The sequence below is a fragment of the Saimiri boliviensis genome, chromosome X (genome assembly GCF_048565385.1).
Source record: "Saimiri boliviensis isolate mSaiBol1 chromosome X, mSaiBol1.pri, whole genome shotgun sequence".
Classification (NCBI taxonomy): Eukaryota; Metazoa; Chordata; class Mammalia; order Primates; family Cebidae; genus Saimiri; species Saimiri boliviensis.
Window position 1 is genome coordinate 18812351 of NC_133470.1, and position 12684 is coordinate 18825034.

General features: G+C 45.1%; 1 protein-coding gene across 1 annotated transcript in view; it reads left to right on the forward strand.

Moving 5' to 3' along the window:
• The window catches only part of SMS (spermine synthase), a 61403-nt gene that overhangs the window by 15330 nt on the left and 33389 nt on the right, over positions 1–12684 (forward strand). The gene's annotated exons all lie outside the window — the stretch shown is intronic.

A 12684-nucleotide genomic window follows, 5' to 3' on the forward strand; every position in this document is an offset into this window, starting at 1 on the left:
CAAGAGTTCGAGACCATCCTGGTCAACATGGTGAAATCCCGTCTCTACTAAAAATACAAAAATTAGTTGGGCATGGTGGCACGCACCTGTAATCTCAGCTACTCAGGAGGCTGAGGCAGGAGAATTGCTTGAATTCAGGAGGTGGAGGTTGCGGTGAGCCGAGATCGCGCCATTGCACTCCAGCCTGGGTAACAAGAGCGAAACTCAGTCTAAAAAAAAAAAAAAAAAAGCTAAGAATGTTACTTCTGGGAATTCAGGCAGTAGAATTAACAGCCAAGTGTCCTTGTTAGAAATTTAGAGCTGGAAAAGACCTTAGACTAGGAGGCAGCAAACTGAAGCCCTTGGACCAGATTCTGCTCATCTGGCCTGTTTTTGTGTGACCCTCCAGCTAAGAATTATCTTTATATCTTAAAAGTGTTATAAAGCACACACACACAGAAGAAAATGTCACAGAAACCTGATTTAGCCCATATGCTTTACCATGTGGCCCTTTACAGAAAAAGCTTCCCCGCCCCTGCCTGTAGATTATCTAGGTGTAGTGATGCTGGTTGCCTGTTTCAGAGCCATCTGGAAAAATTGCGAAGTACAGATTTCCTAGCCCCCCCATATGACTGCCTTCTCATCTGGAATATATCATAGCGCGTGGCCCTCTCCATGTTTGGGTGGTTTTGACTTGTGTCCTTTGTCTTTCATCTTTATTCTCCAGCAGCACTTTATTTTCTAATCTTCCTAGGTGCTGAGTTGAATGTGGACTTGGCTAATAGTGCTCTGGTAAAGCCACAGGAAGAGAAGGCAGAGGGACCTCCCAGGGGACATGTGTATCAAGGACAGCTCTAATATAAATGTTTTTTTTTTTTTTTTTTTTGACATCACACAATTCCGAAAGTCCAAACTGTTTCATCTTTGGAAATGCTATTTCATTGTTGATTCACAGCCTGGCATAGATGCCCAGACAGAACCCTTTAATTATTCTTTTTTTAGTTTTATTTTAAAAGAGTCTTGCTCTGTTGCCCAGGCTGGAGTGCAGTGGCGCGATCTTGGCTCACTACAACCTCTGCCTTCTGAGTTCAAGGGATTCTCCTGCCTCAGCCTCCCGAGTAGCTGGGATTATAGGCACCTGCCACTGCACCAGGCTAATTTTTGTATTTTATTTTTGTATTTTTATTTTTTTTTTGAGACAGAGTTTCACTCTTGTTACCCAGGCTGGAGTGCAATGGCTCGATCTCGGCTCACCGCAGCCTCCACCTCCTGGGTTCAGGCAATTCTCCTGCCTCAGCCTCCTGAGTAGCTGGGATTACAGGCACGCGTGGGCCCAGCTAATTTTTTGTATTTTTAGAAGAGACGGGGTTTCACCATGTTGACCAGGATGGTCTCGATCTGTTGACCTCGTGATCCACCCGCCTTGGCCTCCCAAAGTGCTGGGATTACAGGCTTGAGCCACCGCGCCCAGCCTAATTTTTGTATTTTATTAGAGATGGGTTTTCACCATGTGGGCCAGGCTGGTCTCGAACTCCTGACCTCAAATGGCCCAACTGCTTTGGCCTCCCAAAATGCTGGGACTACAGGTGCGAGCCACTGCGCCTGGCCTTGGATTATTTTTAAACACACAAATGGTATGACCTGTAAGGGATTATGCCCAACTAAAGTTAGTAAGAAGAAAGCTGGATGTTCATGATACTGATGAAATGCTCAAAAAGCATATTTCATCCTTTCCAGACAGTAAAAGTGGCAATCCCATGGTTTCTACTTTGGCAAAGAAGTCTTGTTCCCCTTCTGGACGGAGCTAAAGGAAACCATTGTCATTTGACTGGGGCTGTCTCCACACTTCACATGCCAATTTTGAACTAAAAGTAAGGGCTGGTCACTTTACCTGGTCCAGATGCATTTCTAAGTCATTTCCTGTTCCCTAACCTCAAACACTGCAAGTCCCCTCTCAAAACTTCCTTCTTGTTACTTCTCTAACTTCTCCTTTCTGTTGAGTTGTAGCATGACCCGTCCCCCTGCTTTTTTCTGTGGGTTCTGATCTCTTTTCCTAATCTTCTGCCTTGGTTCTCTTCCACAGCTCTGGGCCAGAGTTTATTCCTTCCTCTTCTCAAAAAACATGGTCCTTAAGCTGACAGGGCCCGCTGAAGAGCATTGTAGGACACTGTATGTTGCTTGCATGATTCCTTCTAGGAGAAGTCAAGTGGCCTGATTATTCAGTGTCTCATAGCCACAGACTAATAGGTAATATTCCTCCTAGATGAAAGGCAGGCTTTAGTATACTGTCTGTTGTCTGTGCCTTATTTTCTAAGTCTTGGCTAGACTCCCATATGGTTTAAATCAGAAGGGTGAGGATGGGTAACTTTGAATCACTCCCCATTGCCACTGTCTATGGGAAATGCTCTCCCTTGCAGTGGGAATGACAAGGCAGGGCAGTGAAATAATTAGTGACACATTTAAGTTATGCTGTAACTTATTGTATTGCGTTTTAAGAAATAGTCGTTGTGGCTGGTACTCTGTAAACATGCCCATATGGCTTTCCTTAATGCATGCTTGCATGAAAAGAGCTTGGGTGTCATTTCTGTGTTGGTGTGTTTTCCTTCTGTAGTTAATTTTTCTGGTCTGGTTACTCTTCTCTATGATCATCAGAAACTGTGCTATAAAAATTAAAGTCCTTAAAATTTTTCATTTTCATGCCATTGTCCCTGTCTGCCGTGTCTGTATTTTTTTTTTTTTTTTTTTTTTTTGAGACATGGTCTTGCTTTGTCACCCCGGCAGTGCAGTGGTGAGATCTCAGCTCACTGCAGCCTCTGCCTCCTGGGCTCAAGCTATTCTCCTGCCTCAGCCTCCCAAGTAGGTGGGACTACAGGCACGTGCCACTGCACCTGGCTAATTTTTTGTATTTTTAGTAGAGATGGCGTTTTACTATGTTTCCTAGGCTAGTCTCCAGTGATCCTCCAGCCTCAGCCTCCCAAAGTGCTGGGAGTACAGGCGTGAACCACGACACCTGGCTCCTGTCTGTATTTTGCAGCCATACCTCATACAGAGGCCTGAGACTGTCTGCAGGCACTTGAGTGTTAGGAGAGCAGTGTGGGAGCTGGACACCAGCCACCTCACTATTTAGTGACAGTGCCTACACACAGCAGCCACTCAGCCACTTGGTAGTCTATGATGGGTGGGGACAGGTAAAGAAGACCACTCCTTGCAGCCTCTTTACCTGATGTGTGTTGCGTCTGAGCCTGTGCCTGGTGGTCAGCTTGTGGTGAAGGAGGAAGAGAAACCAACCACATATGTAGGTATTAGTTTTCTACTGCTGCACAATAAATTGCCACAAATTTAGTCACTTAACACATAATCTCATAGTTTATATGGATTAATAATCTGAAAATGGCTCAGCTGGGTCCACTTCTAAGGATATCAAAAGGATGTACTCCTGGCAAAAGCTGGGCTGTGTTTTCATCTGGAAGCTCTGCTGGGGAAGAATCTTTTTCCACATTCATTCAGATTATTAGCAGAATCCACTTTCTTGCAGCTGAAAGACTGAAGAAACCAGATTCTTTCTGACTCTTGGTTGTAGGCTTTTCTCAGGTCCTAGAGACTCCCCACAGCCCTTAGTCATCTGGTCCTCCACTTAGCAGTTCACAGTATCACTGTTTGCTTTTTCAAGGCAAGAGAAAAATCTGTCACTCCACTGTGCCAAACAGAGTATATCGTATCGTAACCATGGGGTGAAATCTCATCACCTTTGCCATACTCTATTGATTAGAAGGAAGTCAAGAGTCCTACCCACACTCAAGGGGAGGCATTTATTCAAGGAGCTGACTCACTGGGACTCACCTTAGGTATGTATACCTTAGTGAGTGATTGCATATGAGCCCAAACAGAGAAGCGATATGGTACAATTAAATGTCATCTCAATAAGAGATCAAGAATATATGATTTTTTTAGTTAAAATTATTAAATTTTAGAAAAAAAATTGGATATAGGGCAGGTTTTTTTTTTTTTTTTTTTTTTTTGAGACGGAGTTTCGCTCTTGTTACCCAGGCTGGAGTGCAATGGCACGATCTCGGCTCACTGCAACCTCCGCCTTCTGGGTTCAGGCAATTCTCCTGCCTCAGCATCCTGAGTAGCTGGGATTACAGGCATGCGCCACCATGCCCAGCTGATTTTTTGTATTTTTAGTAGAGACGGGGTTTCACCGTGTTGACCAGGATGGTCTCGATCTCTTGACCTCGTGATCCACCCGCCTTGGCCTCCCAAAGTGCTAGGATTACAGGCTTGAGCCACCGTGCCCGGCCTAGGCCAGGTTTTTTATATTATTGCCACCTTAGATGTTTACCAAGAAGACAGGAAAAATCTAGTTGTATATAAGTTATAATATACTTGTTTGCAGAAGCACCTGGTAAGCACTGACAACCCCCAAATATATCCATTTTTGTCCTATAGTTTGTTTTTGTTTTTGTTTCTTGTGAGAGAGGCTTGCTGTGTTGCCCAGGCAGTGCAGTAGCACAGTCTTGGTTCACTGCAACCTCTACCTCCTGGGTTCAAGTGATTCTCCTGTGTCAACCTCCTGGAGTAGCTGGGATTACAGGTGCTCACCACCATACCTGACTAATTTTTTTTTGTGTGTGTGTGTTTTTAGTAGAGACGGGGTTTCACTATATGTTGGCCAGGCTGGTCTCGAGCTCCTGAGCTCAAGTGATCCACCTGTCTTGGCCTCCCAAAGGGCTGGGATTACAGGCATGAGCCACCACACCTGGCCCTTATACTCTTTAAGAAACAAATTAAAAATTTTTATTTCAATAGTTTTTGGAGTACAGGTTGTTTTTGGTTACATGGATAGTAAGTTCTTTAGTGATGATTTCTGACATGTTGGTGCACCTGTCACCTGAGCAGTCTACACTGTACCCAATATGTAGTCTTTTATCCCACACCCGCTTTCCACCCTTCCCCTGTAGCTCCCAAAGTCCATGATATCATTATTATGTCTTTGCGTCCTCATAGCTTAGCACCCACTTCTAAGTTGAGGATGTATGATATGTGGTTTTCCATTCTTGAGTTACTTCACTTAGAATAATGGCCTCCAGCTCCATCCAAGTTTCTGCAAAACACTTTTTCATTTCTTTTTATGGCTGAGTGGTAGTCCATGATATATCTTTGCACAAGCCAAGGTCACAAGTAGAGAGAGGTTTTTTGTCTTTCTGGATGTGTGAGAATTGCACATTTCCTTAGGGCAGCCTCTAATGGAATTTAGTTTGTTAACAAGTATGTTAGATTCTCAAAGCTGAAGGAGGAGCAGGAATATAACATGCATGTCTTTTATTTTTTTGGCGGTGGTGGGGGGCAGTAGGTTCGATTTTGATTCAGAGTGACTCCCTGGGCTAGTAAGGTTGACTAGTACAGCTGATCTCCTTTATGCACACGGGGCTGCATGCCATATGGATCAGTGATTAAATAGCGGTACAAGACCACGAGGGAAGGAAGGAACTGACATTGATTCTGGGTTCCATACAGGAACCCTACAAAGTAGTGTTTCCACTTTATGAGCAAATTAGGTCTGTAAGTGAAAAGTCCTGGCCAGTGAGTTGGGGTGGGGTAGAGAGACTGGTGGAAGGCTTGGTGGGGCCTGTTATGGGGAATGTGAAGTGGCTGGTGATGTAATAACCATCAGTGAGAGTAGCGAAGTAACAAGCCTGATGTTGATCCGAGACTTGTGATTGGAACAGTGCTGGGAGCAGTTGCACAGAAGGCAAGTTCCAGCTAGATACACAGATTTGGGCCTCGGCCATCTGGAGCTGATGCTCGGGGTCAGAAGAATGAGGCTTTCCAAGACGGGCCTATAAATGGTTCCCTGGTAGAAAATGAGGCAGGAGGGTAAAGTGTAGGTCTTAATTCTTTTTTTCCCCTTCGTGTCTTCCCCTTCCTTTAGTAGTGGTGTATTTAATTTGGACCAGTTGACTCATTTTAAGTTACTGTTGAACACACATACACAAAGTAGGCAGTGGGTTGGAAATGGGGACATTGCGTTGTTCAATAGACAAAGGACACCTTTTGCCTTGGGAGAGGTCACTATTTCTGAGTACTTTGGAAGGCTGACTGATCTACTGGTTACAATGTATTGTTTTTGCCTGGCCATTGAAGTGAATTTTTTAAGAGCTGCCAAAGAAGAACATCTCAGTGGCCTAGATTGGTGAATGACTATGTCTCCTTGAAAGTAGTGTGATGAGCTCTTTAACCATTTGAATCTTTGTTCACATTTTCTTCTAATTTGTGGACACTTAGGACCTTGGTATCCTGTGTTCTCAAGTTTGGGTATATTCTGACCTCAGGCTCATTTTTACCCATGTGTAGAGCATCTAATAGTTCTCAAGGGATTGTACTGCCCCTGTCCTGCCCTTGGGGCAGTTAGGGTATGGGGTCTTTATTGACAAGCAAGGACATTCCTGACATTTGGTGGGTATGACTGGGTTGCCAAAGTCTTGTGAAAGACAGGACAGTCTTTCTTAACCACATGGTTAACCTTGACCCTGATGTCCAGGAACCCTGACAGAGCAAGTCTGATTAGTTTTGTCATTTTTACAAGTTCCATACTAGACAGGCATAAAGGTTGTAATTTGGAATAATTGCAAGGTATTTTCTGGGGCATGTGACAGGTTACCCGTGGCTTCAGTTACTAAAGAGTTCTAACTTTTTTCAGCCCTTCTGTTTCATTGAGCATTTTCTATAACTTTTTGGTGACTTGAGTATAACTGGTACAGAAATTGTAAGGGGGTTCTTTTTTTTTTTTCTTTTGGGTGATTTAGGTTAGTGGTTCTTAACTGTGGCTGCATGTTGGAGTTTCCCAGGGAGCTTTTGAAAATATTGATACTTGGGTCCCACCCCCAGATTTCTACTTAACTGGCTTAATGTATGGCATTGGAATTTTTTAAAACTCCCCAGGTGATTATTATTTTTTTGAGACAGGGTCTCACTGTTGCCCAGGCTGAAGAGCAGTGGTGCAATCATGGGTCGTTGCAGCCGTCACCTCTCAGGCTAAGGTGATCTCCCATCTCAGCCTTCTGGGTAGATGGGACTATAGGGGAATACCACCATGTCTGGCTAATTTTTGTAGTTTTTGTAGAGACAGATTTTTACCACATTGCCCAGGCTGGTTTCAACCTTCTGGGCTCAAGTAATCCTCCTGTATTGACCTCCTAAAGCAGGTGTCCCCAAACTTTTTACCTAGGGGGCCAGTTCACTGTCCCTCAGACCGTTGGAGGGCCGCCACATACTGTGCTCCTCTCACTGACCACCAATGAAAGAGGTGCCCCTTCCTGAAGTGCGGTGGGGGGCCGGATAAATGGCCTCAGGGGGCCACAGTTTGGGGACGCCTGTCCTCAAGTGTTGGGGTTACACACAAGAGCCACCATGCCTGGCCTCCCTGGGTGAATTGTAATGCACAGCTAGGATTGCAAACCACTGATCTAGATGTTCTTGAACCTCTGCAAAGATACAGAAATAAAGGATGATGAATTCACTCTTTATTACTGAAAAATGAAAAAATTACTGATGATGAAAAAAGTACTTTTTTATTTGCCCACAAAACATTTATTGAGCACCTGGGATCAAGATGACTTAAGTGAACCACCTCGTGCTTTGCTTTGTTTTCTCTTAAAACCCTGATTTGGGGCCGGGTGCAGTGGCTCACGTCTGTAATCCCAGCACTTTGGGAAGCTGAGGTGGGCAGATCACCTGAGGTCGGGAGTTTGAGACCAGCCTCACCAACATGGTGAAACCCTGTCTTTACTAAAAGTACAAAATTAGCCGGGTGTGGCGGCACATGCCTGTAATCCCAGCTCGGGGAGGCTGAGGCAGGAGAATTGCTTGAACCGGGGAGGCAGAGGTTGCAGAGAGCCGAGATTGCGCCACTGCACTGCAGCCTGGGCAACAAGAGTGAAATTTCATCTTAAAGACAAAAAAACCCTCTGATTTGGAAAAAGATTACTTCAGAGTCTTCATCTCTAGCTCCCCTTCCTAGAGTGTCTTCCCCAAGGACTGGGTGACAGGGAGAGGCCCCAATCAGGAGGAAGGTGAGAATGAAGGGAGATGGATGGTGGGCAAAATGGTGGTGTCCCCATAACACCTTCCTGGCAAGACTAGCGTGCTCAGATGCCCATGGGGACCAGGCGGCCACACAAATGAACAGGGCTCGGTGGGTAAATGAGCTTCCAAAAACATGTTCAGCCTTGGCCTGTTTTTACTGAACTTGGTGGGTAAGTCTATAGTGTGGAATCAAGTAATACTTCAAATTGGATTTCTTGTGTAGTTTTTCCTTCTGTTTGAAACCTGGCCGGAGGGCTTTCTTTAGCCCACGTGGTGCCTTTCCTCTAATTGTGCCAGTTAGAAAAGGGGGTGGCCTTTACACTGGGCTTGGCCAACAGTCAGGGCCTTTGCATAGATCAGACAAAGACACTCCCTTTCCTTGGCCTAAGGGACGAAGTTCACCCCAGCTCACCCAGGCCAGAGTCCTCATTCACTGCACAGCCTGGTCAATTTTACGCAGGGTGGCCTTGCTTAGATTGTTCATTTACCAGCATGGGGGTTCGGGTTCTATTTCGTAATGTGCCAGCAGAACCATCTTGAGGCCGTTTACCAGGAGTGATGATTTATTTTATATGCTTTCAAAACAGAAAACATCTGTTTAGCAAGGAGAGATTGCTTAGTTTCAGAATCGCTCTTCAGATTCAGGGAAAGTTCTGCCTGGCTCGGTACACTCAAGCCACCTCCATTGTCAGTGACAAACACAAACTGAACAAGGTTAGTTTATCTTATCAAGTTTGAAATCAGATTTTTTTATTTTAGTGAGAATTCAGTCTTAATGCTGCAGTTCTGGGAAAACAATTTAGACCTTCACTTTTAATTTCCTGAAACCAATTTCAGAATAGCAAAGCAAGCTAGAATATTTTCTGCCAAATGATTTTCCCGAAGGCACAGTTTTGCTAGGAACAAACGAGAGCTTAATGTTTCATTGCGCCACCACTACTCGGTGTTCATAGATGCTTGCGCCGTGGGAGTATGTCATGGATTCTGTTCTGGTAGTCTCTCCCTGATATGGGGCTTTTTCCTGGAGGTTCTTTCATTTTGGTCATCAGTAGGGCTTGACCACCCTGACATGAGCCCTACCCAAGTCCTCACAGGTTTCAGCTATATCCTCTTTGGCTAGCCAGACCCTGCATTCTAAGGGGGAGGAAACCGCTTTTTGGGGGTGAACACCTGTTGGTGACTTTTGGAAGAGGTTCCTTTAGTACTTAAGGCTGTCCAAAGCCCCTTTGCTTTTTCTCTTCTTTCTCTCTCAGTTGCTGATACTCCACAGGTCTCAGGGCTGTGGCCCATTTGTTTCGACCTATACCTGTTTGGGGATTTAGGGTTACACTGTCATCTAGTTTTGTTCCAAATGTTGTCTGTGAGTTTTGGTTGGACTATCAACTGCTCTGTTTGGCAATTCTGAATATGATATTTTCACTGCCACTTTACTATTCCTTTTGCCAATTTTTATTTATTTTTTTTAAAGATGGGGTTTCACCATGAAGGTCAGGCTGGTCTTGAACTCTTGACCTCAGGTGATCCACCCACCTCAGCCTCCCAGAGTGCTAGGATTACAGGTGTGAGCCACTGCACCCGGCTCCTTTTGCCATTGTTAAAGTTGAAAACAAATTTTGGGTAGGCGTATTAGCTTGCTAGGGCTGCTATAACAAAGTACTGCAAATTGGATATTTAACAATGGCAGAAATTTATTCTCTCACCGTTCTGGAGGCCAGAAGTTTGAGATCAAATTGTGACAGGGCTATGCTTCCCCAGAATGCTCTAGGGGAGAATCCATCCTTGTCTCTTCAGCTTTTGGTGCACTTCTGGCTGTGCTGGACTTGGCGTGTGGCTCTTAATCACTCTAATCTCGGCCTCCGTCTTATGTCACCTGCTCCCTTTTCTCCCCTTCTCTTCTCTTCTCCCCGTATCTTCTCTTCTCTTGGAAGGGCACTTGTCCTTGGGTTTAGGGTGTGGGTACCTGGATAATCCAGATGCTTTCATCTTGAGATCCTTTACTTAATTACATCTACAAAGGCCCTTTTCCAAAGAAAGTCACATCCCCAGGTTCTAGAGATTAGGATGTGGGTATATCTTTTTGGTGCCACCATTATAGCCACTACAGTGGCAGAGAGTGAAATCTTCTGATTTTTAAATGGCAGCTAATTTATACTTTTTATTTTTTTTTGAGGTGGAGTCTTTGTCGCCCAGGCTGGAGTGCAATGGCATGATCTGGACTCGCTGCAACCTCTGCCTCCCAGGTTCAAGTAATTTGCTTGACTCAGCCTCCTGAGTAGCTGGGATAACAGACACATGCCACCACGCCCAGCTAATTTTTGTATTTTTAGTAGAGATGGGGGTTTCACCATGTTGGCCAGGCTGGTCTTGAACTCCAAACCTCTTGATCCTCCTGCCTTGGCCTCCCAAAGTGCTGGGATTACAGGTGTGAGCCCCTATGCCCAGCTCTAATTTACACTTTTAAAAAATCTGTGCAGGGGTTGGGTGTGGTGGCTCATACCTGTAATCCCATCATTTTGGGAGGCTGAGGCAGGTGGATCACTTGAGCTCAGGAGTTTGAGACCAGCCTGGGCAACATGGTAAAACCCTGTCTCTACAAAAGAAGTACAAAAATTAGTTGGGCGTGGTGGTTCGCACCTGTAGTCCCAACTACTTCGGAGGCTGAAGCAAGAGGATCACTTGAGCCAGGGAGGCAGAGGTTGCAGTGAGTCGAGATCATGCCACTGCACTTCAGCCTGGGTGACAGAGAGACATCTGTCTCAAAAAATTAAAAAAGCCTGTGCAGGCCAGAATAAGACATATCTGTCCAATTTGGCTTCTAAACTCCCCATTTGTAGCCTTCATTCAGTGGTCTTGGGAACACAGTTCTGAGTCACTAGAGATAGAGTCTTTATGCATAGTGAAAAAATCCTTAACTTCCCAGTTCTAATTTCGGCACTACTTAGTTTATGGCAGGAATTCTAATGTAATTTTCCTGGCAAACCACACTGCAATCATCTGTGACTGCTTGCTTTTTCTTTTACATCTATTCAGGTCACAGAGATGCTTCATTTTGATACTTTTTACAGGCTATTTTTCCCCTCACAGGAGCCAGCCTTCACAGGGCTGGTGGGACGGTGAAGAGTAATTTCTCGGCTGGGCACGGTGGCTCACGTCTGAAATCTCAGCACTTTGGGAGGCCGAGGCAGGCGGCTCATGAGGTCAGGAGATTGTGTCCAACCTGGCCAACATGGTGAAACCCCGTCTACTAAAAATACAAAGATGAGCCGGGTGTGGTGGTGTGTGCGTCTAGAGGCTGAGGCAGGAGAATCGTTTGAACCTGGGAGGTGGAGGTTGCAGTGAGCAACCACTGCACTCCAGCCTGGTGACAGACCGAGACTCTATCTTAAAAAAAAAAAAAAAAGTAATTCCTCTTGTTATATCTTAGTTCTTTGTTTTACCTTTATTAAGGAATGCCTGCTTTGTAGATGGAACTACAGAAGAACAAATTACATTTACCCCTTTTTCTTTTTCTTTCTTTCGAGACAGAGTTTCACTCTTGTTACCCAGGCTGGAGTGCAATGGCACAATCTCGGCTCACCACAACCTCCGCCTCCTGGGTTCTGGCAATTCTCCTGCCTCAGTCTCCTGAGTAGCTGGGATTACAGGCACACGCCACCATGCCCAGCTAATTTTTTGTATTTTGAGTAGAGACGGGGTTTCACCATGTTGACCAGGATGGTCTCGATCTTTTGACCTCGTGATCCACCCTCCTCAGCCTCCCAAAGTGCTGGGATTACAGGCTTGAGCCACTGCGCCCTGCCTACCCCTTTTTCTAAGTATTGTAATGTTGGATGTTCTTGAAGATCCTGGCTTCAAGTGAACCTGCAGAGATTAATATACTTTCTGTAAGGTTGACCTTAGTTCTACCCGGGAACACTGATGGTACTTTTGGGAGTAGGACAGTGGGCAGGATGGGAGATAGTAGGATTGGCTTCTGGCACCATGGGGGTGGGGTGGGGAGACTGACATGCCAGCAGATTGTTCCATATGGAATTATTGTCCAGTTTCTACCATTTAGAACTATGTTACTGAGCACTGGGCATTACTGTTGGGTATTTTTTTCCAGTTATAAAAGCACATCCTTGGCTGGGCACGGTGGCTCACGCCTGTAATCCCAGCACTTTGGCAGGCTGAGGTGGGTGAATCACGAGGTCAAGAGATTGAGACCATCCTGGCCAACATGGTGAAACCCTGTCTCTACTAAAAAAAAATACAAAAATTAGCTGGGCATGGTGTTGCGTCCCTGTAGTCCCAGCTACTTGGGAGGCTTAGGCAGGAGAATTGCTTGAATCCGGGAGGCGGAGGTAGCAGTGAGCCAAGATCGTGCTACTGCACTCCAGCCTGGTGCCTGACGACAAAGCGAGACTCTGTCTCAAAAAACAAAAACAAACAACAAAAAAGTACATCCTTTTTGTAAAAATATGAAAAAAAAAAGCTTGTCAGCAGTGGACAGGTATCCCCTTTCTAGTTAGTACCTTGTGTCCTCACTAATTTATTTAACCTAAACTGGAATCTCATTTGTTGTACTTGCGTTTATTTGCATTTCTTTAATTTCTGCTTAGTTTGAATATTTTGTTATAC